At 34.4% G+C, this 27,145-nt stretch overlaps 1 protein-coding gene across 1 annotated transcript in view; it reads right to left on the reverse strand.

Moving 5' to 3' along the window:
- LOC128156214 (FAD-dependent oxidoreductase domain-containing protein 1-like) overlaps positions 1-27,145 on the reverse strand; it is a 312,439-nt gene that overhangs the window by 227,819 nt on the left and 57,475 nt on the right. The gene's annotated exons all lie outside the window — the stretch shown is intronic.

The following is a 27,145-nucleotide window of genomic DNA, read 5'->3' on the forward strand; positions in this document are numbered from 1 at the left end:
ATCTGTAAAAGTTCAAGTCCGGATGCTCCCCGCTTTGTCATGCAGTTGGCTAACTGGTTCTTTCCGGCACACCATTTCACACTGGTATTTTTCTCATTGTTTACAGTTTCACTTATTGCTGCAATGTCTATTCGGAGTCTTCTGTCATCAACAAGTTTGGTAGAGTTAAGAGACTCAATAACACTTTTATTGTCAATGTAAGCCTCCACTGCTAATTGGTGACCAATGATTCCTTCTAAGAGTTTTTTGTAGAATGCTGCAGATTCCAATCCCTCTTGTAGACTTAAGGCTTCGGCTGCAATAGTTGATCTTACAACCTGCTTTATTTTGTTTGTTTGCCAAGCTATAGGACAGCAATTCCCTTTTCTGTCTTTAATCCATAATACATGTGCTCCAGTGCTTCCTACACCGTTGTTGAGATTACCAAGAGAAGCGTCTGTGAATACTACCATTTTCCAATCTGTGTGGGGATTCTCTAACTTGGGAAAACACACAATAGATTTCATATCTTTTAACCTGTTTACAACCTTGATCGCATGAAGGAGATCACTGACATTGGCTTCTTTTAACTTGGTACTGAGATCTACCATTTCAAAGGAGAGCTCTGGTCTGGAGGTTTGTACGGCCCAATTTAATTGTCCAACGAGTTTTCTAAATAAGGTTTGCTCTTCTATGGATAGTATATCATGTTTTTGTTTGGCTCTTTCTGGATCCATAGTTAAGTTTCTAAGGGAGTGGACGTAGTCTGTATGATCCAAGATAATTTTATCATTTTCTTGATTAATTTGAAATCCCAAGTATTTGAAGTTTTTCTCCTCTACTCTTCCTGCCAAGAATCTTTGTCGTAAATGTGACATGATTTTTTCGAGTGCTTCATTACCAGCATGCAAGAAATCATCGACATGACAACAAATAATGCCATTAAGTTCATGAGTCTGTAGAACAAAGACTGCAGGATCTAATTTGGATTGCTTACAGCCAAGTTTCACAAGTTCCTCTTTCACGCTCAAGTAGAACTGTCTAGCCCCATCCTTCAAACCGTACAAACAGTGTCGGAGTTTCCATATAATACCTTCAGAGACTCCACTTTCGATAGGAGGCCTGAGATAAACATCACGGCTCAGTTCTTTGCCTTGTAGGAAGGCAGACTTGATATCTGTGGTCTTGATGGTCCACTGTTTATGTGCTGCGATGGTGAGCAAGATGCGTATTGCTGCTTTACTTGCAGTAGGGCTATCCCGTTGTATCATGTCTTGTTCTTCGAATCCTCTTTGCTTTCACTTTGTCGTCTTTTTCAGTAATAACCCATCTTGTTGACACTGTTGATTGGCCTCTGTCAGGAACTTCTTCATACGCATGAAAATCTAACAGTTTCTGTAACTCCTCTTCTTTGGCTGCTTTTATGTTCTTTTGTTTCATTTCTCCCCCACTGATGTCACTAAGATTGACCTCTAGTTCATGGACAGGTGTCTGGGTGTCAAGTACATCACTGTCAGTATTTTTCCAAGGGAGTCTACTCAAGTCAACACTTTTCCTTTCCTCACTTTCGTCATCCTGAATGTTGTACCAGTTCCTGTTGTTGCCTGTTGCTTTTCCAGCTCTGCTAAGAACAGTTGCTCTTCTCCATTGCTCTTCTGAATCTAATTTATAAATTATTTTATCATTTGCTTTCAGATGAACATTTCCTGAAGCATTGTCTACATTTCTGACAATTTCCTTATTGGCTATAATTTCAGAAAGCTTGTTTCCATTTTCACTTTCATTTGGATGGGTATCTTTATGGACACTGCAATGTTCACTTTCAGCAGTTTTCTTCATCTCGTCATTTTCTGTTCTGGAAGGACTGTCATCGATTTTACAAAGCCTGTTTGGTGACACACGCACGAAAACACTACCATGACGTACGAAAACCACTTTACCGTCTTGAAAGACGACTTTTCCCGGTCCTAGCCATTTTTCTCTGCCTTCTCGTTTGTAAAAAACACTGTCACCATTACTGAAAACTTGCTCAGATGCTCTAACTTTACTCCTCAGAGCACGCCGTATTCTTTCTTCTGCTTCTGTTTGAATGTAAGCCTTTCTAGCAGAATGTAAGGCGTTCAGATGTTTAGCAAATACCTCACTGGTAGTGGTACCCTCAAGTGCTGGTAATTTCTCAGTCATGATATTAGGTAGGTTTGGATTGGTTCCAAAAACAAGTTGATGACTACTGAATCCATTCCACATCTGAAGAGAATTGCGTGCCATATTTGCCCAACAGAGTAGCGCTTGACAGTCTTTCTTTCCATATTCCTCTTCAAGCTTGATTAACATGCTATCAGTGATTGCATGGACCCTTTCACACAAACCATTCTGGAAAGGACTCATTCCTGCTGTAGTACAAGTGCGGACATTGAGTATAGACATCACTTCTCTCATTTCGTCTGAGCTGAACTCTCCTCCATTGTCAGTGAATATTGCCCCCATCACTCCAAATACACCTATCCAGTTCCTCATTAACGCATCTATTACTTCATTTGGTTTCTTCCTGCTGATGAACACGGATACAGTGTAGCGAGACCACATGTCAATAATGTGCAAAATCCATTTGTCATTCCACTTTTTCAGGTCCATTGCAACCTTTTCATTGAACGCTGTTGCCAAGGGCAGAGCAACCACTGGTCTTGGAGGGGTTCTGGCGAATAATTTGCAAATTTCGCATTTTTGCTCAATGTCTGATAATGTTCCATAGTATTCTTCCTTCCAGTTTTTGGCATCTTTCAAGAGGGCTACAAGCTTCTTGATCGGTGGATGGGCAAATTGTCTGTGTAATTTAAGAAGTTTCTCCTGAGAAAGTTTTTCACTGGCTTGTGTTTCCTCTTTGCATACATCTGACACTGCCACAGTCTCACACTTATCGATTGGGACACAATAATGACCAGCTGTTGTCAAGTTCAGTGCAATTTCTTTTCCTAAGATTGTGGCTGTATCATTTTCCAAATCCATTTTTACGCCAGCTTTTTTCATGGCATCCTTCGACAGCAGTAAGGGTATATCAGATTCTACAACATCTGTTTGAATTGTTACAGATTTATCTGCTAAAACAGCTGGAATGCTGAACTCTCCGTTGGACTTTAGACAAGTTCCTCCTCCAAACTTAAACACCTTCTTACTGTCGGAACCCTTTATCTTCTTCCTGTCTTCGCCACTTAATGATTCAATGTAGTTGTTGAACCATGTCTGACCACAGACTGTACTGCTACATGCACTGTCAAGCACCGCACAATTCTGGGCATCCACACATAAACGAGACATATCTTCCCTCTGAAATCCAGTAAACAGGACTGCATGTTCTGTGTTAAATGTGTTCACTTTAGCCATGTTTTCCCAGCTATGTGGACAGTCTGTAATCATATGCCTGTAAGAGCCACATGATTTACAAGTCAATAGTTTACCATCACTTCCAGTAGGATTTATGTCCTTCTTAAGTCCTCCCTGCCTTTGACCAGATGGTGCTTTAAATGGAGTGTATTCTGTCTGACGATATCCCTGCTGCTTCATGCTATCATAGGCTCGACCACGACCACCACGTCTACCGCCAGAAAATCCAGGACGATGAGCATTACTTCGTACATACCCAGCTGCGAGCAAGGCTTCCTCATTCTCAGCAAGGAAAGCAGGCTCTAACTTAATGCTTGGTCCTGATGAATGAGAAGTACCAGAGTCACACACTTCACCTTTGAACTTTTTCAAAGAGCTTTTCGCTTGTTCGTATAAAGTCGCTTTCTCATCATAGTTCATCCCTGTCAACACAATCATGGTCTCCTCTTTTGAAATATTAGCCCTGCGTAGTAGTTTAAAGGCCAAGATTTCAGGTGGCAATTTCATCTCCTTTTTCTCTATCTTCCTATATTTTGCATCAAACACACTTATATATTCCACAATAGTTTGACTCTCTGCTCGTCTATAATCCTCAAAATCTTCAAACTTTGTTAAGCTGTCTGCCAGATCATCCTTTGCAAGGTGTTTATCAAGAAATTCTATCAAAGTTTCTAGTCCTGTTTCCTTCTTTAGGTCTTCCAATTTAATTTGATCAAACACTTTTTCTCGAATTTTAGAGTCGTCATCTTCTGGTAGAGTTAAAGCAATTGCTACTCCCCTTTTTTTCTTCTCTAGTTCTGTAATCTCTTTCCATGCAAGTAATTCTTGTTTGTACAACTCGTAAGATTTGGACTGACTGTATTTTGGGGGGTTAATTTTTGTTGCCATTATTCTATCTATTTCAATCCAAGGAATTCACTTTGAAATACTGGAAATATAATCACTCACAGTTCTAAGTCTTCATTCACAAACTTTGGATTCTTCTCTCTCCTTTGAAAAGCCACGCTCTGCTACCATTTGTTAATCACACACAATCACTAATTTACACCATGTGGTTTCATCCATTTAATATAACCAAAACTAACTCCCCAAACTGGAGAGTTACAATAACATAATAGAAAGAGTTATGAGAGTTATCTAACTTTGCATATAGATTAACAATATAAATTGGTTTATGATGAATTACAATTCGGAAGGTAAGTGCCATTATGTCTTGTTAATGATTCTAATTTAAAAAAAACAATATTATGTTAGTTTATATATATATATATATATATATATATATATATATATATATATATATATATATATATATATATATATATATATATATACATGTAGTTTGCTAGAAATCTTAGGCTACAAGCAAGGGAATAACTTGAAGCAAGTGTTATTGAGGTCCATGTTTAGTATGACCTTGTCAAGCATAGTAATGCTTTGGGGAAAAAAAGTTGTGAATTTTGAGGCATTATTGATCTCAACATTTAAGTAGAAGTTGCGAAGCGTTTATGCTTTTGAAACATAAGTTGTATATAACAAAGCATTAGTTGCCAGGCATATAAGCTTTTGGAAAAACATTAGTATTGAATTACTTTACATGATAAAATGAAGTATTCTGATGTACGTGTTTGGTCTACAGGACCAACATAGGGAACCACTACAATGTCTCCTACTCAGGTAGAGACTGTATGTGGAAGGAGTATGTGAGAAACATACCTTTATAAAACGACAGAGATATATTTACGGGGGTCTAAGGTACTCCTTTATGCTGATGAAATTAAGTTTCTCAGTTGCCAAGGTTACAGACACAGTGAATTGTGTTCTTGAATAATGGATTGCGTAGTCTGTATTAGACACGCAAATTATTTTTCAAAATGAATTACATAGAAACGCAAATTATATTTGAAATGAATTGCATAGAAACGCAAATTATATTTGACATGAATTGCATAGAAACGCAAATTATATTTGAAATGAATTGCATAGATGCGCAAATTATTTTTTGAAATGGATTGCATAGATACGCAAATTATATTTTGAAATGAATTGCTATGGAGTTGACAGTTTTGTGCCATATAGATTAATTTAGTGAAAACATTTCTAATTTTGATAGAATTTGTTTTGCTTTTAGTACTATAGAATTTTAGATAACATTCATTTTGAGGAGATTAAAAATTGGTTTTAAAAACCTGATTTGAGATGCATAAGATCATACTCAGTGAAATGTTAATTTATTTTTTGACAATGTCACAAAAAATAATGGTTGTACCATAATTAATATTACAGCATTGGATCAAATAGTGTATTTTTCGAAGACAATTTACCTGTTTTTAAGCAGTTTATATTCATTGTTGAAGAATTGATATCATTGTTGAAATGTATGTATTACTGGTGGTTATGAGCCTGCCAGTCTCATATGTGTGACAGGCAGAACATGCTCAGGAATTTCTCAGACTCATGTAATGTCTGGAAGATTTTCTGATAAAAATTGTCTATTGTCCAAATCTCTTGGGATTATAATAAAGTTACAGATTTCTGTACCCACTTAAAACATGCATTATTTGAATCACATATTGATAATTGCATTGATAAGGAGGTTGTAATCTTTGATAGTACATTTACATACCAGGTATGTACCGGTAATATGATACTATAAAACTTTAATATATTAACAGTGAAGTTCTAACGCTCTGGGAAATGTTGACTTAATTGACTTGTATTTAATTGCATGAAATATTCAATATTTCAATGGATTTCCCATTTCCAAATAGTACTACATGTACTAAGACTTTAGATTTAAAAAAGGGTTACTTAACATACTGGTATGTTGTTTCAGTCATTCTAAGTGCCAAAAACCGTGCATGAATTGATTTCTTTGCCTGATTATGATTACAGTTTTAGAACAATTGAAATAAACAATTGACTGTGAAGTTCTAAAAACTAACTTCAATCGTAAGGTATGTTACTCTGACAATATTTTTAGTAAAAAATGAAAGAAATTAAAATTATTTTGTTTTCCTTGACCAATGAGCGAATGTACCATTCTTCTCATTAGTCAGCCTAGCTGATGGACATTTTGTATATACACTGGTCATCAAATCAATATTCCTGTTTTCTATTTTTCTAATTTTATACCACTTGGTCATTATTTTGTTAGCACAATGTGCAGTGTAATAGATTACTGTGGAATCATTTAAATTCGTTTGGGGGTCAGTTTTCGTGGATTGCAGGTTTGTTGCTTATTCGTGGGTATGTAATTTCGTGGATGCGTCAGTTTTTAGTTTCAGTAAGAAAACCATCTCTTTCAAAATTTGTTTCGTCGAGGAAGTAATTGGGGGTGGGGGGGGGGGAAGCTACCAACAAATGCCTCTAAAATGAGCCACCACGAATTCTAATAATTCCACCGTATTATGATTTGATACTAGGTATGAAAAGATGAATCAGTTGTTTTGTTTTTAATCCATTGAAATATGGTTAAACTATTATTTAATCTGAACCAGAACTTGTTTGTTCTACAGGTTTTTATCTTAAGTTTTAGAAATGTAAGTTATTTACATTTACAAAGATCACATTGATTGTAAAAGTAATGGGTTTTCCATCTAATTCCTGGTGAGATAATATTTTTAAGACCAAGAATTTTGTTCATGGAGTTTATGGTCAGGAAAATACAAAAGATAATGGCCTGGTCCCAAGCTTTTCTTGGTATAACCAATAACTGGTCAAATTTTGTGAGTATTTTCGAGATATTAAGGAAAGAAGATGTTGGGACCAACCTTTATTTTGTATTGAAGATCTATATTTGAAGGTGCTAGATCAGCTAAAGTAAAGAATTTATGAGAAATCAAATAAAAGTTATGTACAAACATTGCTCTTTTAGCCTTGAAAATAAATTCAAGGTCATAAGAAAAAAATGAGGACATGTCAAATGATTTTTATGAAATCCATGTCAGTGAAAAAGATGGAGGACCCTAGAAATATCTCTGACTGTAGTCTTTTGTCAGTTATTCTGTCTTGCATTTGCACAAATTTTCTAATGAAACTGGTATGCACATAGTATAAAATTGTTTGTTTAAAATAATGATTGTTCTCATATCATTAAATTATTGAATAAATTGTTTTCATTTGTTTTGTATTGTATGTAGATGGCTCGGAACTCTTGTCAATGAATATATGAGACACTAGTATGATAAAAAGAAAACGATCGTGGCCTTCACAAAGATCTTAAAGCTTGCTGGCAGAAATAAATTTGTGCAGAAATCTAGTAACTAGATTCATTGACTTAGATATCTACAACCTAGCGGCTAGACTAGCTGCTACGCTGTTGAACGCAGCCCAGCTAGGACTCGCATTAAATACGTTATTGTATACAATGCATTACATTGGGTTACGCTTAATCTGATAGTCAATTTGTCAGACAAAAATTGTCAGATTAACCGATTATTATATTAACCGATTTAGCGTTTTATGGTTTTTTATTTTGGTATAGAAAAAAATATATCTTCTTTCAAGACATGATTTATCAATAAAAAGATATAATCTGTGTGTCAATAGTTTGAAATGAAATAATTTACCTTGCATTAGCATTGAAATAGCATACGAGTCTATTTTGTTTGTAAATTCTCAAAAGAAAATGTTTTTCTTTAGTACGATGGATGGTTTCAAAGTGTGTGTAAGGGGGGTGCTTGGAGTACGGCATTGAAGCAGCTTGGAAAGATGGTTTCAACTGTTTTAGCTTACCTGTGAGTATTATGAGGTGATCAATAACGGTCCAGCATAAGCAAATCCAATAAAGCCCGAAGGACTGTATCATAGATTGGATAACTTACGAATCGACCGTATTTATTCACATCATAATATTCAAAGAATGATTCTTTATTACTTTTCAGCAACTTTACGATTAAATTTTGAAATATTCATCGATGAAAAGTATTGGACCATACATTACAAAATTGATGCGTAGTGTTATCCAGACAAAGACACTGGGAAATATTAATAGAAATTATGAAGCTTGATAGAAAAACCACAAATACTTCTGTCCTTAAAAATTTAAACACGGTTTTTGGCTTTACGTTTTGATATATTCTACGTTGAAATATTTATATTTTAAATAAATACATAAAAAACACAAGTAAATAAAATAAATAAAATAAAATAACGTTAAGCCTATGGGAGATCTTCCTCCATAATATATCTGATGGTATTGTGTGAAAGGTAGCACCTTCGTTTGTTTGGGGGTTTTTTGGGGAATTTTTTTTGGGGTCCACTTTCGTGTTTGTGGGAGGAGTGCATGGTAAGTAGATTATTAACTCTTCTGATTAATGGTCAGTGCAATAAGAGATGCACGTGTATACTAGTACGGCCTGTAAAATAAATATACATAAAGAATATACAGGTAAATAAAATAGGATGTTTATTGTAGACATAGGATTAATGCTTACTTTCATGTTAAATACTGAAATCTGATTGGTTTAGACGCAGTTGATAATCTGTTCTATTACCCTCAGCGTTAGCAACACACTTAGCAACGGGTAACACAACGAATTGTTACATGCGCGTAAATTATGCGTGTACGTTTCGCCGTCGAATTCACGTCATGTCTATATAAAAGCAGTAAAAAAATTCTCTAAAATTAAGACATTCAGTATAATAAAATAAATAGTGCCTATTTGGGAGGATAACAGTTGAAATTGACACCCCTCGAAAACCATTGTCAACCTCCGCTTCGCGTCAGTTGACAATGGTTTCCTCGGGGTATCAATTTCAATATATAACCCAAGCCTATGGGAGCTCTTCCTCCATTATATATCTGATGGTATTGTGGGTTGTGTGAAATGCAGGACCTTCGTTTGTTTTTTCTGTCCATTTTCGTGTTTGTGGGAGGAGTGCATGGTAAGTACATTATTAACTCTTATCGCGTATGTTGCCTTGGTATTTATTTGAGGTAAATAAAGATTACTGTCACTATAGATGCAGAGTTGTTACTAGAAACAAACTTTTAAAAGTGCAAAAAGTTATCAAACAACTGGTGATTTTTTCAAATTTCGAGGGAGAAATTACATGCATATGTATTTCGATGAGGTGACATCATAAATTCATTTTAATAATTTCTAAATCAATATTTCTTAAACGCTTTATTTCATTTTAAGACAGTCAATTTATCAGTATAATCAATGTAATTTAATTAAAGATTAACAGAGGTAACGAAGGTTTTTTTTCACGTTTTCAAGTCTAAGTTCTACAAGACTTTTAAGTAAATCAGTGTTATCAGTTGAAACATAGTTTATAAATGTACAACAACAAACAAAAGGCGTACAACTCACTTTGACGACTATCATTTTTGTATTTCGTAGATATGTGTAATGGATATATGCCAAAACAGTACTGTATGAAAGTATTTGAGGCATATATCGTACTTAAACCACTGCCAATGAATTTTATATAACAGTACTGTAACCATTGGTAAGAGTCTGATATGAAGAAGCTCACTTATATCAAATTATCACCTGTAAAATTTTGGCCACTTGAAGAAAGGAATGCCATCACAATGTTCTAATAATTTACAATGTTTGGATAGGTTTGAATGATGACAAAGTTTCAGCCATTCAGCTTTCTAACCTGAAATGTGTACCCAAAGGTCAGTTGTTCACCTGGATGTCCGAAATCTTCCGGTTGCATGAACTTACCAGGAAAATATTTCCTCATAGGAAATTATAACTTGGGAGGTAGTTCTTCAATCCCATGTAAAACATATATAATATATTTACCTATGTTTTTTACGCAAGACTTTTTAACGTTTTTATCATATCAGGAAAAAATATAACTTTTTATAACAAAAAAAACTGGGTGGACTGAATTGTAATGATTTTAATCACTTTGTATAGGCTTATTTTCTGCGAAATTGCATCTCTAAAATTTGGAACAACCCAATTTCAGTTTCTATCTCGACTGATAAAGTTTCCGGCATCTTCACTAGTCAATGGTGTAACAGATTTCCAGAGAAAAAACAGGATGCCACGCGGATTTGGTTTTAAAAATTTAAATAAATTCCATTTTCACCAGAATAAAATTAAAACAGGGCATTATCGATAAACAATTTGGTTTTTGTCCCATTCGTTGTAAGGACTTAATAATAAAAATAAACTTTGATTCAATTCATAGTTATGTACATTGTAATTGAATTTTACTTTGTATATTTTATAAAGAAGCGCAATATAATAGTTATCTTGTTGTTATTTTTCAGATAATGTACAAACTTTATTACTTCCAGTAAACTTTTTTATTCATGTCAACAATTCACTTACTTTACAACTTTCAACTTGTTAGACAGGTTTTTATTTCATATCTTTCAAAAACAATTATTTTTGTAACCTAGTTACCGAGTAACCTTTCAAGATGTTTATACAAAGATCAAAATATTATACAAAAAAGCTTCAGCCGATAGACAAGACCTTTCTTTTTAGCTCACCTGAGCTGAAAGCTCAAGTGAGCTATTCTGATCACATTTTGTCTGTCGTCCGTCTGTCCGTCCGTCTGTCCGTAAACTTTTCACATTTTCAACATCTTCTCAAGAACTACTAGGCCAATTTCAACCAAACTTGGCACAAATCATCCTTAGTCAAAAGGGATTCAAAGTTGTGAAAATCAAGGGTCACGCCCGTTTTCAAGGGTAGATAATTAGAAATTAATGAAAAAATTCGAGAAATTTTCAAAAATCTTCTTCTCAAGAACCACAGAGCCAGGAAAGGTGAAACTTGTGTGGAGGCATCCTCAGGTAGTGTAGATTTAAAGTTGTGAAATTCATGACCCCCGAGGGTAGGGTGGGGCCACAATGGGGGGGGGGGTCAAAGTTTTACATAGGAATAAATAGAGTAAATCTTTAAAAATCTTCTTCTCAGAAACTAAACAGCCAGGAAAGCTGAAACTTGTTTGGAAGCACCCTCAGGTAGTGTAGATTCAAAGTTGTGAAATTCATGACCCCCGGGAGTAGGATGGGGCCACAAGGGGGGGTCAAAGTTTTACATAGGAATATATAAAGTAAATCTTTAAAAATCTTCTTCTCCAAAACTAAACAGCCAGGAAAGCTGAAACTTGTGTGGAAGCATCCTCAGGTAGTGTAGATTCAAAGTTGTGAAATTCATGACCCCCGGGGGTAGGGTGGACCCACAATGTGGGGTCGAAGTTTTACAGTTGTGGAAGCATCCTCAGGTAGTGTAGATTCAAAGTTATGAAAATCATGACCCCTGGGGGTAGGGTGAGGCCACATTGGGGGGGGTTGTTAAAATTTTACATAGAAATATATAGAGTAAATCTTTAAAAATCTTCTTCTCAGAAACTAATATGCCAGGAAAGCTGAAACTTTTGTGGAAGCATCCTCAGGTAGTGTAGATTCAAAGTTGTGAAAATCATGACCCCCGGGGGTTGGGTGGGGCCACAATGGGGGGTCGAAGTTTTACATAGAAAAATATTGAGTTAATCTTTAAAAATCTTCTTCTCAGAAATTAATCAGCCAGGAAAGCTGAAACTTGTGTGGAAGCATCCTCAGGTAGTGTAGATTCAAAGTTGTGAAAATCATGACCCCTGGGGGTAGGGTGAGGCCACATTGGGGGGGGGGGTGTTAAAATTTTACATAGAAATATATAGAGTAAATCTTTAAAAATCTTCTTCTCAGAAACTAATATTCCAGGAAAGCTGAAACTTTTGTGGAAGCATCCTCAGGCAGTGTAGATTCAAAGTTGTGAAAATCATTATCCCTGGGGGTAGGGCGGTGCACAATGGGGGGGGGGGGGGGGGGTCGAAGTTTTACATAGGAATATATAGAGTAAATATTTAAAAATCTTCTTCTCAGACACTAATCAGCCAGGAAAGCTGAAACTTGTGTGGAAGTATCCTCAGGTAGTGTAGATTCAAAGTTGTGAAAATCATGACCCCTGGGGGTAGAATCTTTGTGTTTTCTAACATAAGATACAGAGAGTGCGGTCATTCCTGCCGCATTATTAACTCTTATCGCGTATGTTGCCTTGGTATTTATTTGAGGTAAATAAAGATTACTGTCACTATAGATGCAGAGTTGTTACTACATGTAGTGTCCTGTCTGATATATTTCATTTTATCGAATAGATATACAACATGACTAATCAGAAAGGACACTAGCATATAAACAATAATACGTGAAACAAACTTTTAAAAGTGCAAAAAGTTATCAAAACAACTGGTGATTTTTTCAAATTTCGAGGGAGAAATTACATGCATATGTATTTCGATGAGGTGACATCATAAATTCATTTTAATAATTTCTAAATCAATATTTCTTAAACGCTTTATTTCATTTTAAGACAGTCAATTTATCAGTATAATCAATGTAATTTAATTAAAGATTAACAGAGGTAACGAAGGGTTTTTCACGTTTTCAAGTCTAAGTTCTACAAGACTTTTAAGTAAATCAGTGTTATCAGTTGAAACATAGTTTATAAATGTACAACAACAAACAAAAGGCGTACAACTCACTTTGACGACTATCATTTTTGTATTTCGTAGATATGTGTAATGGATATATGCCAAAACAGTACTGTATGAAAGTATTTGAGGCATATATCGTACTTAAACCACTGCCAATGAATTTTATATAACAGTACTGTAACCATTGGTAAGAGTCTGATATGAAGAAGCTCACTTATATCAAATTATCACCTGTAAAATTTTGGCCACTTGAAGAAAGGAATGCCATCACAATGTTCTAATAATTTACAATGTTTGGATAGGTTTGAATGATGACAAAGTTTCAGCCATTCAGCTTTCTAACCTGAAATGTGTACCCAAAGGTCAGTTGTTCATCTGGATGTCCGAAATCTTCCGGTTGCATGAACTTACCAGGAAAATATTTCCTCATAGGAAATTATAACTTGGGGGGTAGTCCTTCAATCCCATGTAAAACATATATAATATTTTTACCTACGTTTTTTTACGCAAGACTTTTTAACGTTTTTATCATATCAGGAAAAAATATAACTTTTTATAACAAAAAAAACTGGGTGGACTGAATTGTAATGATTTTAATCACTTTGTATAGGCTTATTTTCTGCGAAATTGCATCTCTAAAATTTGGAACAACCCAATTTCAGTTTCTATCTCGACTGATAAAGTTTCCGGCATCTTCACTAGTCAATGGTGTAACAGATTTCCAGAGAAAAAACAGGATGCCACGCGGATTTGGTTTTAAAAACTTAAATAAATTCCATTTTCACCAGAATAAAATTAAAACAGGGCATTATCGATAAACAATTTGGTTTTTGTCCCATTCGTTGTAAGGACTTATTAATAATAAAAATAAACTTTGATTCAATTCATAGTTATGTACATTGTAATTGAATTTTACTTTGTATATTTTATAAAGAAGCGCAATATAATAGTTATCTTGTTGTTTTTTTTTCAGATAATGTACAAACTTTATTACTTCCAGTAAACTTTTTTATTCATGTCAACAATTCACTTACTTTACAACTTTCAACTTGGTTTTTATTTCATATCTTTCAAAAACAATTATTTTTGTAACCTAGTTACCGAGTAACCTTTCAAGATGTTTATACAAAGATCAAAATATTATACAAAAAAGCTTCAGCCGATAGACAAGACCTTTCTTTTTAGCTCACCTGAGCTGAAAGCTCAAGTGAGCTATTCTGATCATATTTTGTCTGTCGTCCGTCTGTCCGTCTGTCCGTCCGTCTGTCCGTAAACTTTTCACATTTTCAACATCTTCTCAAGAACTACTAGGCCAATTTCAACCAAACTTGGCACAAATCATCCTTAGTCAAAAGGGATTCAAAGTTGTGAAAATCAAGGGTCACGCCCGTTTTCAAGGGTAGATAATTAGAAATTAATGAAAAATTTCGAGAAATTTTCAAAAATCTTCTTCTCAAGAACCACAGAGCCAGGAAAGGTGAAACTTGTGTGGAGGCATCCTCAGGTAGTGTAGATTTAAAGTTGTGAAATTCATGACCCCCGGGGGTAGGGTGGGGCCACAATGGGGGGGGGTCAATGTTTTACATAGGAATATATAGAGTAAATCTTTAAAAATCTTCTTCTCAGAAACTAAACAGCCAGGAAAGCTGAAACTTGTGTGGAAGCACCCTCAGGTAGTGTAGATTCAAAGTTGTGAAATTCATGACCCCCGGGAGTAGGATGGGGCCACAATGGGGGGTTAAAGTTTTACATAGGAATATATAAAGTAAATCTTTAAAAATCTTCTTCTCCAAAACTAAACAGCCAGGAAAGCTGAAACTTGTGTGGAAGCATCCTCAGGTAGTGTAGATTCAAAGTTGTGAAATTCATGACCCCCGGGGGTAGGGTGGACCGACAATGTGGGGTCGAAGTTTTACAGTTGTGGAAGCATCCTCAGGTAGTGTAGATTCAAAGTTATGAAAATCATGACCCCTGGGGGTAGGGTGAGGCCACATTGGGGGGGGGGTTAAAATTTTACACAGAAATATATAGAGTAAATCTTTAAAAATCTTCTTCTCAGAAACTAAACAGCCAGGAAAGCTGAAACTTGTGTGGATGCACCCTCAGGTAGTGTAGATTCAAAGTTGTGAAAATCATGACCCCTGGGGGTTGGGTGGGGCCACAATGGGGGGTTTAAGTTTTACGTAGGAAAATATTGAGTAAATCTTTAAAAATCTTCTTCTCAGAAACTAAACAGCCAGGAAAGCTGAAACTTGTGTGGAAGATTCCTCAGGTAGTGTAGATTCAAAGTTGTGAAAATCATGACCCCTGGGGGTAGGGTGAGGCCACATTGGGGGGGGTGTTGTGTTAAAATTTTACATAGAAATATATAGAGTAAATCTTTAAAAATCTTCTTCTTAGGAACCAATCGGCCAGGAAAGCTGAAACTTTTGTGGAAGCATCCTCAGGCAGTGTAGATTCAAAGTTGTGAAAATCATTATCCCTGGGGGTAGGGTGGTGCACAATGGGGGGGGGGTCGAAGTTTTACATAGGAATATATAGAGTAAATATTTAAAAATCTTCTTCTCAGACACTAATCAGCCAGGAAAGCTGAAACTTGTGTGGAAGTATCCTCAGGTAGTGTAGATTCAAAGTTGTGAAAATCATGATCCCTGGGGATAGGATGAGGCCACATTGAGGGGGGGTGTTAAAGTTTTACATAGGAATATAGAGAGTAAATCTTAAAAAATCTTCTTCTCAGAAACTAATTAGCAAGATGATTCTTTATAATTGTTAAGACTTTGGCTCCAGGACAATTCTTTGGCCTCACAAGAAGGTTCAGAGTTTGATGCTAAATCTCCCATATATAAACAATTGTAAAGGATCTTTTTGAAAACTGCAATACTCAACATGTGATATGACTATAAAATTGAAGCAGGCAGCTATTTTTTCATTAGAATCTTTTTGTATTACTGTATTGAGTTATTGCCCTTGATTTATTGATTCTTGATTATTTTAATTAATGCATCCACTGTTAACCAATTATTGTGATGATTATTTTTATGATTATACAATAATAAATATTCAATGTATATAAGTTGTTCTGCATAAGTAGTTTTGGGTTAGGCCGGATTAGTTTGTTTATTTTTGATTTCCAATTTTTAGACACTATGAATTTTTTTAGGCCGGCACATATATAGGGACAGTGTCTATTGCATTACGACGAGCTACTGTCTGGGGTTAAACTTGAACAGGTACGGATAGATTGAGAGTGTGGACATCCCTGCCCTATCGAATCTTTGTGTTTTCTAACATAAGATACAGAGAGTGCGGTCATTCCTGCCCTGTATCGCATTAATACAAGAGTGCGGTCATACCTGCTTGAATTGGTGGTGGTTGCGGCGGAACACTAGTGTATGGTCATCCCTGCTGGTGTTCTGGCTTTTCTAGCGCAAGTGTGCGGCACTCCCTGCTTGCGTTAGGTTGAGCTGTTGGCGCAAGTGTGCGGTCATCCCTGCTTGCGTTATCCCTGCTTGCGTAAACGTTGGTACCTGTTGAGTTGCATAGGTGTGCGGTCATCCCTGCCTGGGTAACGTTGAGTCCCTATATATGTGCAGTAGTGGTGATTAAAGTCTGCTCTTGTAAATATTGGCAGCAATCAAGGCTATCCGAGTTCCAAGGGGGGGAAATGGATTTTATTTATACAGGATCTACATGTATTATTGTACATTGTCCAGATTGTTTGTATTATGACTCCATTAAGCTGACTTCATCATACCTATTGTTCCTCAGGTGAGCGATGTGGCCCATGGGCCTCTTGTTTAAGATTAGATAACACCTCGCCTATCACAGATGTTAGGAATCATTGAAATGGTTCTTTTTTAACAGATTCATTTGTTAATATCTGCAAGTCAGCAGAAAATGGTGCCGTGTGGATCACGAACTATGGTAGATTAAAAAGAAATCAAGTCAAGGGCCAGTGTAAACGAATCAGAAAACATGCTATTAGATTCAGAACACGTCGAGGTAAGGAGGTATAATAACAGCAATATACATACACCTTTATCCCTCAAACATCTGGAATTCGGGCTTTGTTTTGAAATCTGGACTCGCACTATCCTTTGTTGGTTGTAGGTGTCGGACAACGAAGTGTTCCCAGGTTTAGTGCTGAATTGTGTTAGTTTCAAAGAATACTAGACTCTGAGTTCCTACAAACTATACCTATATTCAAGTAAAGAATTGCTGTCCTCAAGTCCTCATGTAAGGCGTACAGCTTTTAGCAATCGACTTAAACTTCTTTGCATTAATATTTATAATAGAATAGCTGATGGATTGTAGCAAGGAAATTCAAGTGAAATAACATCTTTCTGATTGATTTCTTGATGATTTGGAGTTTTCCCAGTGATAAAGTGACAACACTTATAACATCTATAACATGCAATAATATGTTGAGCAACATATAGTTGACTGTGGTTTTGTTGTTTCAATATCAGTTTAAGTAGCATGAATACCTCCATATTTCAATGTTCCTTTTTTCAATTCGATATATCATTAATTTAAACAAAATTCAACAAATTGTTTGATCTATATGAAGAAAAAGATATTTTTATCTTAAATCGAGATCGATTTAACATTGTGTTCGGAGAAAATATTTGGCCGCGAGTTGTAGTTTTTAGCCTTTTTCGTAGATATTGACTTACATGTAGTTTTCAATAGCCAGTATGATCAAGTTAATGTTTTCAGTGTTCACTGCATGTGTTCAAAGGCCTATGAAAACGATTGTTTTTAAAAGTATTTTGTTAACAACCTTCTTCCTCAAAATATGCTTTTCATTGTATTAAACAGGGCATATCGTCAAAATACTTGTAAAATATGTGCAATAATTAAAAAAACATTACTTTTTAAAATAAATTTGAACTAAAATAAATCTTATAATATTAATATGTTTTTTCGTGTAGATTGTACAACTTTGTGACTTCTTTTGGAAAAATGTGTATATTCCATGTTTTCCTTCCCAATAGTTATATATTGTCGCATATACTGAACAGGAAGAAAAATGTTAATGTGTATCCCTAAAACGGATGTTTATAATACTTCAATCTGAGGAAGAATGAACATGCATGAATAAGGTCTACATTTGATAGGTTTTGCGAAAATATCTTTACAGTTTTCGAAGCATATAAAATTGCCTATTTATTATCATATCACCATACTGTTTGTCTATTGTCTTCGAATATTCAAGCCACAGCATAAATGAAAAATATTTAGCAGCGTTTTCTCTAGACACATTTCCTCAATTTATGTCAGCAATAATTGAATACTAGTATTAAGATATATTTTCTCTTCAAACTTTTAACATGTACATGTACTTCCTATAGACAGAGTAAAACAAAAGCATTATCTATCCAACATTTTTGCAATAACCTTTCTTGTTTAATTAAATTAATGAAATTGTTCATGACCAGATTGATGTTTGAAATTAAATTCAAGAACATGCATGTCAATTGTTATGTAAATGTGCTTTTATGCAGTTTATATTGTAACATAAAATAGATGTAAATATCAATTGGGAGTACATATGTTTTACTTATTTCATTGTCAATAGTCCTCACAGGAACTGTAATATAGACTATAGCAATTAAGCAATTATCTTACCTGGTCAAATTCCCGTTTCGCACACATTTTTTCGATACCTAATTTTCAAATGTGTGCAAAACGGGAACAAACCAGTTGTAGGTGTTGGGCAACGAAGGCCAGCCGTAAAAGGCGTGGTCACTCAGGAAAATGGTAGGTGAGATAAAATGGTAGGTAAGATAAAATGGTAGGTGAATTAAAATTGTAGGTGAGATGAAATGGTAACAAGTGATAACCTTTACTTAGATCGAGAAAATCTTTCAAAAATTTGAGTTAGTCAAATAATTTTTCTTCAATATACTGATAAAAGTAATTTAATTTTTTAAAAGCAACCATATTAATTGTACATTTGCTTGCCTTTTTCGTAAATTGTGTTTCAGATCAGATGCCTCTAAAACTTATTAGTTTAAGACAAAGGAACATAATATTATATTTTATTAAATCATGCACCATAACACATCATTTTAGGATCTTACCTACAATATTCATGGCAATTTAACGATATTCTCTGGTTCAGAAAATATTTACAGATTTAAAAAAACGTTGTTCATTGTGTTGTAGACTTAAAAACCATACAAAATTCTTTATTTGTGAAAAGATCTTTAAATGTCTGTATCTTACATGCCATTTTTAAAAGAAATACCTTGAGTAATATGAGGCTAAATTGCAGACGTTGCATGAAAGTCGTTCGAACATGCAAGTTAAATTCTAAATACTGTAAAGATTTTGGTAGACTAAAATACACTAAACATGACAAACAAGTTTCATACTAGATATCTGACGGTAAATTTGTCACCACGACGATTAGATCTTCTCCTAAAAAATATAAAAGTACGATTATGTATGTGTTCTACAGATGTGATATATACTGTACATTACGCGATATAAAAGGAACATGAAACCTTTGAAACCCTTGAACGAACGAAAGAACATAGTATTTTGTGTTTTATGTTTTGCCTCATACCAGGCATTGGTTAAACACATCACATGTTTGCAGTCTAAAGATCTGTAGACGGCGAGCTGCAAAATTAAGACGGCAACATGACACAAGTAGTGTCATTTTGATGCATGACCGTCAACGGATTTTTTTGAATGTTCAGTTTGTTAAAGTATACAGTATATATTCTATCTTCTATTTACCTTACAGCCTAACAAATTTCCATAGACGGCCAGTGCCATTTTAATTAAAAATTGTAGATCGATGCTATCCCAAGGATACTTTATTTACCAATATTCTAACGGGTTATTATGGTTGTGAGTCCGAAAGGGTCCACTCCTCGGGGTGTTGTGGAGAAGGTGGAGTACAAACATCATTGACGCTTGTACAGTCTTTAGATGTCAATAAGACGGTAATTTCAAATACAAGTTGAAGCTCTGAATCGAATAGAAAGGAATGAAACTTTTGAAGAACAAGATGAATAATTTCAAATATAAGTTGACACTATGATTGTTAATTGTATAATGAAACTTTTCAAGTGGGCAAAAGGACACACTTTATCAACTGTATTAAATGTAGTAGCCGAATTGGTATTGGCAGAATAAAATAAATCGATCAGGACTCGTTTGATTTCGTGGACGATGTCTAAATGGATTCCAGAAATATAAAAAAATCATTTACTTCCAGATTCTTTTTACCAAAATACTAAACGAATAAATTTCTTCATGTAGCATGCACTTGTATTCTCAGCCGCTATGTTTTCTCGTAGGTTTTGTGTATATTCACACAAGATGTGAATATGAGTTGTATGAAAGTATGTAAACTTTTAAAAATATCCTGCTGCAAAATAAAAATATCTCGTAAAACAAACACAAAGATAAGAATAGTATTTTTCAGACTCGCTTCTAGATTATTCAAAATTCAAAAATGCAGACGTTTTTGAACTGGATCAGTGTTAACAAGCGTATTGATCTACGCCACGAAGACTCAGAACCCGTGAACTGTGGGAATGCTCGTAGATATGTTCGGAAGATATGAAGACCACAATGCAAATCAAAAACTAATTTGATTAATGGTCAGTATTATAAGAGCAGATGCACGAGTATACTAGTACAGCCTATAAAATAAATATACATTAAGAATCTGCAGGTAAATAAAATAGGATGTTTATTGTAGACATAGGATTAATGCTTCCTTAAGGAAGGTAAACGTTTGAGAATATAACCCAAGCCTATGGGAGCTCTTCCTCCATTATATATCTGATGGTATTGTGGGTTGTGTGAAATGCAGGACCTCCGTTTGTTTTTTCTGTCCACTTTCGTGTTTGTGGGAGGAGTGCATGGTAAGTACATTATTAACTCTTATCGCGTGGGTGTTGCCTTGGTATTTATTTGAGGTAAATAAAGATTACTGTCACTATAGATGCAGAGTTGTTACTAGTGTCCTTTCTGATATATTTTATTTTATCAAATAAAACATACAACATGACTAATCAGAAAGGACACTAGCATCAAAGCAATAATACATGAAACAAACTTTTAAAAGTGCAAAACGTTATCAAAACAACTGGTGATTTGTTCAAATTTCGAGGGAGAAATTACATGCATATGTATTTCGATGAAGTGGCATCATAAATTCATTTTAATAATTTCTAAATCAATATTTCTTAAACACTTTATCTTATTTTAAGACAGTCAATTTATCAGTATAATCAATGTAATTTGATTAAAGATTATCAGAAGTAACGAAGGTTTTTTTCACGTTTTCAAGTCTAAGTTCTACAAGACTTTTATGAAAATCAAAAGGCGTTCAACTCACTTTGACGACTATCATTTTTGTATTGCCTAGATATATGTAATGGATATATGCCAAAAATAAAACATGACTAAACAGAAAGGACACTAGCATAAAAGCAACAATACATGAAACAAACTTTAAAAAGTTCAAAAAGTTACCAAAACAACTGGTGATTTGTTCAAATTTCGAGGGAGAAATTGCATGCATATATATTTCGATGAAGTGACATCATAAATTCATTTTAATAATTTCTAAATCAATATTTCTTAAACACTTTATTTTATTTTAAGACAGTCAATTTATCAGTATAATCAATGAAATCGATTTAAAGGTTAACAGAGGTAACGAAGGTTTTTTTCCACGTTTTCAAGTCTAAGTTCTACAAGACTTTTAAGAAAATCAGTGTTTCAGTTGAAACATAGTTTATACATGTACAACAATAAACAAAAGGCGCACAACTCATTTTGACGACTATCATTTTTGTATTGCGTAGATATGTGTAATGGATATATGCCAAAAATAGTACTGTATGAAAGTATTTGAGACATATATCGTACTTAAACCACTCCCAATGAATTTTGTATATCAGTACTGTAACCATTGGTAGGAGTCTGATATGAAGAAACTCAGTAATATCGAACTGTTAAATCTTAGACGACTTGAAGAAAGGAATGCCATCACAATGTTCCAATAATTTACAATGTTTTAATAGGTTTGAAGATGACGAAATCTCTTTTCATTTGTCAGTCTCTCACCAGTCTCGCCACGGTGCAGTGGTTTCTAGAAGCGTGACTGGACGACGGTTATTTCATGTAGGTTATGGTTACTGCCCTGTGTATTGTGTGTTGTGTGTGTGTTGTTGTGACGTGTGTACGCCACACTTTTTATAGTAAGATTTCTTTATGAAAATGCAATATTACGTATGCTCTGCATCTCTTTTAAGATATAACCAGAGTGGTTAATAAATAATTTATCAAAACTGGTTTGTTACCTAATCTTAAGGTAAGGTTTGCGGCTTGCATATCTTAGAGGTTGTACCAAAGTTACATACCATTTTGTTTTGTTCACTATACTAAAGTCTTTTTTCTCATGAAATTCAAATGAAATTTGCCCGTCCCGTTTTATAACTACAAAAGGTCTCAAAGTTCATGATTTTCAATTTTCATTTTGATGAAATGTAAACAATTTCGTGAAAATATGTACATTTTATATGTGACTATTATGGGGGTTATTTATGCTTAAAATGTTCGAAAATAATATCACTATTAATATCATAATTCCCTTTTATTAATTTCTGATGAACTATCTAAAAATAGAATAAAATGCAACAAAAGTCTTCATTTTGGACTACTATTATGTAAACGAAAACATCTTATTTAAAATCTTTCCAAGTCCACCGATTTCAGGAAAAACGTATCTTAGAATATGTGTAATCTGATGTTTCTAAAACACTATTCAAAACCATATGATGCGGATTTCGTTTTCGTGGAAATTGATAAAATGCTTATGTCCTCTTATTTTTTAATGAAACTAAAAAAAAAACCCGCGAAATAAAAAAAAAATGAAATCAATTATGACGTCATATAAATTTTGATGTCATAACTGAAATAAAGGGTAGTTGGTGTTACGTCACAATGAAAATGTGTGAGTTATCTCCCTGTAACCGCATTCGATTTTAAGACATCAATTTTGCTTCTCTACCAGCATAATCCACGGAACACAGGTTAATATAATGACTACAGGAAACATTTTGGGTTTTTGCGTCACGTAAAAATATTGCCGATTCAGTATCCAAGTATGCTTAGGCCTTAAGTATGCTCAGATGCATCACACATTTTATTACAATTAAGTAATAATCTTTTAATACAGGACTTGCTTCAAAAACTTTAACCAGGTCCGGATGCCGACGCCGAGGCTAAAGCATAACTCAGATACTCACCTCCCCCCCCCCCTCATTTTTTAATTAATACAGTTCATTAAAAGATTTCTTACTTTAAAAATGATTTTGATAACATAACACCTGTATTTTCATAACAAATCGTAATTATTATAAATGCCTTAATATACCAAATTGAATATTCATTTTATCCTATTAATAATTTATTGTCAACAGTTGGTTAAATTTTCATACTGCTGCGTCCCTAAGCCACAAAAATCTAGTTTAATATGTAAAACTATATATTTCTCGAAAGGTGTATACCTGAGGATGAAAAAAATCCTGACCGAATGAAAATATAATTATAGGTTTTTATGATACAGGTGATTATTTAGAGATGACTGCACGCGGCGATTACAGCATTCTTTTTTAACGAACAATTTTAATTCCGGTCAAGCTTTTGGATACTAAATCTAAAGATATCGATTTAATTTTTCCACATTTTATAGGTCTGGTCGTTGTGATCATAAAAATCGTGTCCGAATGAAAAAATATTAAACACTTTTTGAGATATTAGATGTTTTATGAAGTTGACTTCGTCATTCCGGCAGCTGATTTTTGCGACCATAGCTCATTCCGGTCAAGGTTTTATATATCAAACATGTATCTATCAAATAAGTTTACATACTTAGATAGCCCTGTATCCACAGATTAAAAAACTGATAACCGAATGGTGATAGCTTATACCTAACACAAGTTATTGACCTTTGTATACATGTCACTACGTATTCCGGCGAATAGACCTGCCCCAAAACTTGTCAGTTTGTTTACATTGTCCATTTTGTTGTCGTTGGCATTGAGATATCAAACTTCAGCAGTTAGGTGTCTGCATTAGAGACCCCTCCATAAAGATAGAGGGTTTGAACTCCCCTAACCTATACTGTATTCCAGACTTAGTTAGGACCACATGCATCGTTTTCACACAAAAAAGTACTGAACTTACTTTAGCCTGGTGTTTTTTTAGCTCACCTGAACCGAAGGTCTAGTGAGCTTTTCAGAATAATTATGAATATCGGTAGCTTTTAGCTATTAAAGACGTGAGCCATCCGTGTGCATTGAATGCAACTAATGCCTTTTATGACAGTTATTGTGTTCACACAAGAGTGGATTCAACCAATTAAACAAATGTACGGTGTAAAAGGTTGGGAAATCAGTATGAACAGGGTCACACTATTATAATTATTACTAATATATTTTTGATATGTATGTGTTAACAATCTCTGGAAAGAGGAAATAAAGAATGAATGAATGAATGAATGAATGAATGAATGAATGAATGAATGAATAAAAGAATTGGTTTGGTGTTTTAATATTATATCAGAATTACTAACTAGATAAGTGGAACCTACTGTATAGAGAAAATGTGTAAATTCTTAAGTACAATGCTTAATATTGTGAGACAACACTGCAAGCATCCTGAGATAGTGTTGTCTATAAATTGGTTAAACAGTGACCTCCATCCCCACTGGACCAATAATGGTGCCCCAAGAGGGCTTTAAAATTCAACACAGAAATACATTAAGGAAAATATTTCTATCAAATTTCATAAAGAAAATCAATGCTACATTAATTTTGTGATATATATTCCAAGTAAGCATCCGCTTGTCAAGGTCACAGTCCTTTCACTTTATAATTATTTATTGTCGACTTTATTCTCCAATTATTTTATTTCTGATATTATGTTTAGGCTTTGGATATTTAGTTTGGTCCGTGGATGCATCTTAGGTCTTGCAATATGGTGTTCACCTTTTCTGTATTGTTTTCACATAATTTGTGTATAAATAAGGTTGATCAGACCAACACTAGTGCATGTTTTTGTGCGCAATAAATACACAATTTTTACAATGGGTGACACTGTAGCTCCCAGGTCGTTCATCCGAATTTTTTTCAGACCGGGAGCTACAGACCTGCAGCTATTATCCAGGTATGTTAAATATATAACAAAATATAATTTAAAAAAAACATTGGCCAGTCTATGCGAAAGACGTCGGACCTGACCGATGTGCAGCGCATTTGGCCCGATGCATCATTTTTTACACCGGACCGGAATGTCCGATGTCTCAGTGTCCAGTTTTGAGCTTGACTATTTATACTTTTATCCTCCATCTTTTTAATTGCTGTCAGTTTTCTTTCCTCTCTTCCTAAATCAAAACTGCAATAATTTAGGCTTTCTTTTAATGTTTTTCTGCCATCCTGTCTCTGTTTAATCTTTAATCGCTTAAAGCTGCTTGGCCCGATTTTTTGTCCCAAAAAATACACAGATTTCTTTTTTGCAATACAAAATACCATAACATATATGTCATTGAACTTTCACCAAATAACGCCCTTCGATTCAATCTCTGTTTAAAGTCATAAGCATTTAAAGTAGATAAATATAGTTTCTCTTTGGGCAAACGGAAAAACAAAAAGCGGTCTAAGCGCATGCGCAATGTATATGTACACAAATATGCGGAAAATATGGATGTCCCTGAAAAGAGAGGAAGTCCACAAAGTTTAACAGATTCAACTCCTAGAATATGCATGCATTTAAATAGATGTGCATATACAACACAAAATCAATGTTTTTATTGCATAAAAAAATATGCCTCAAAATCAGACCATGCAGCTTTAATTTAAACTACTTATTCACAAGTTTATTTCTTCAAACATAACATTGACCGAGAGTTTAAGACCGCGGAACATTAACTGGCAAGATTGGAAATATACAGCGTACGTCAATTTCACATGTTACAGTCAAAACATTTGAAAACGGCGGGAACAAATTTGAGAAAACATTTGATTGAAACTGTAGTTATAGGAAAAGTATTTGCAATCCACCTCAGCATTTCTAATTTGCTATATACATGTTAGTTAAAGCTATCGAAAAACATTATATTTAGTAACAGCAAAGCGATTAAAAAAATATTTCATAAATAAGTATATAGTCAGCAAATATGAGAAGATCTCAGTTCGGGAGAGATAAAAGGCAAGGCATTGTCCGATGACTTCAGAGAATCAGTCGTCACAAGTCTGAAATCAAGTGGGGCCATAGTTGAAATTTTTATTCCCAGACAAGAACAATTAAAGTTCCGATTTATTAGATTAAAATTATATCCAATAATAATTGTTTTCATATAAGAGGTCATCGGACAATGCTTTGTCCTGAGCATAATATCTCCGTATTGGTATCTTTTCACATTTGCTGCAGCTGATTATATACTTATTGATGAAATAAAATGTTTTTCAATAGCTTTTCTGACAATAGATAAAATGTTGTACATTGAAAATCAAAAGCACAGCACATTTAAAAAAGTTATCCTTGTGGATACACCTGTGTATAAATACTGTGGAATCATTACAATTCCTGGTGGCTCAATTTTCGTGGTATTCGTGTGTAGCCCTTCCCCACGAATTTACATCCTCAACAAACAAAAAAATTAGAAAGAGTATTCTTTTTTACTAAAAGTGAAAACTGACGGACCCACGAAATTAAATCCCCACGAATAAGTAAAAAACCAACAATTCACGAAAATTGGCCCCCACGAATTTAAATGATTCCACAGTATTACATAACTTCAACATTTTGTGTGCGTGACAACACTGCTGCTCTGACCAGGTGCCAAGAGAATTATCGAATATATGGGAGACCTCCCCCCCCCCCTCTCTCTCTCTCATATTAGAAAATTGAAATGAAATTCGCAAATTAAAACTTTCTTAATTTTGATATCACTAGAGGAATAAATAATGCATAACAAATTATGTAAAGAAGTTTTTTTTTACTAATGCACACAAACACACAAATCGAATGTCTATATGATTCCTACAGGGATTGCTTTTTTACATTTCAATCAATCACATTTTTAATATTCTAAAAAATACAAATACCTGGTACAGAAAGCAGATTTTCACATGTTGGAGGTTGGCAAGTATGTTTTATGTTTCCACAATATTACATTTGCATGGAAAAACTCGGAAACAATAAAACTTTATGTATTAAATCTTAAAATCTTTTTCTACTCCCATATAATATTTAGAAAAACTAAATATATATGATGATAATGTCCATG

Source organism: Crassostrea angulata, chromosome 7 (genome assembly GCF_025612915.1).
Source record: "Crassostrea angulata isolate pt1a10 chromosome 7, ASM2561291v2, whole genome shotgun sequence".
Taxonomy (NCBI): Eukaryota; Metazoa; Mollusca; class Bivalvia; order Ostreida; family Ostreidae; genus Magallana; species Magallana angulata.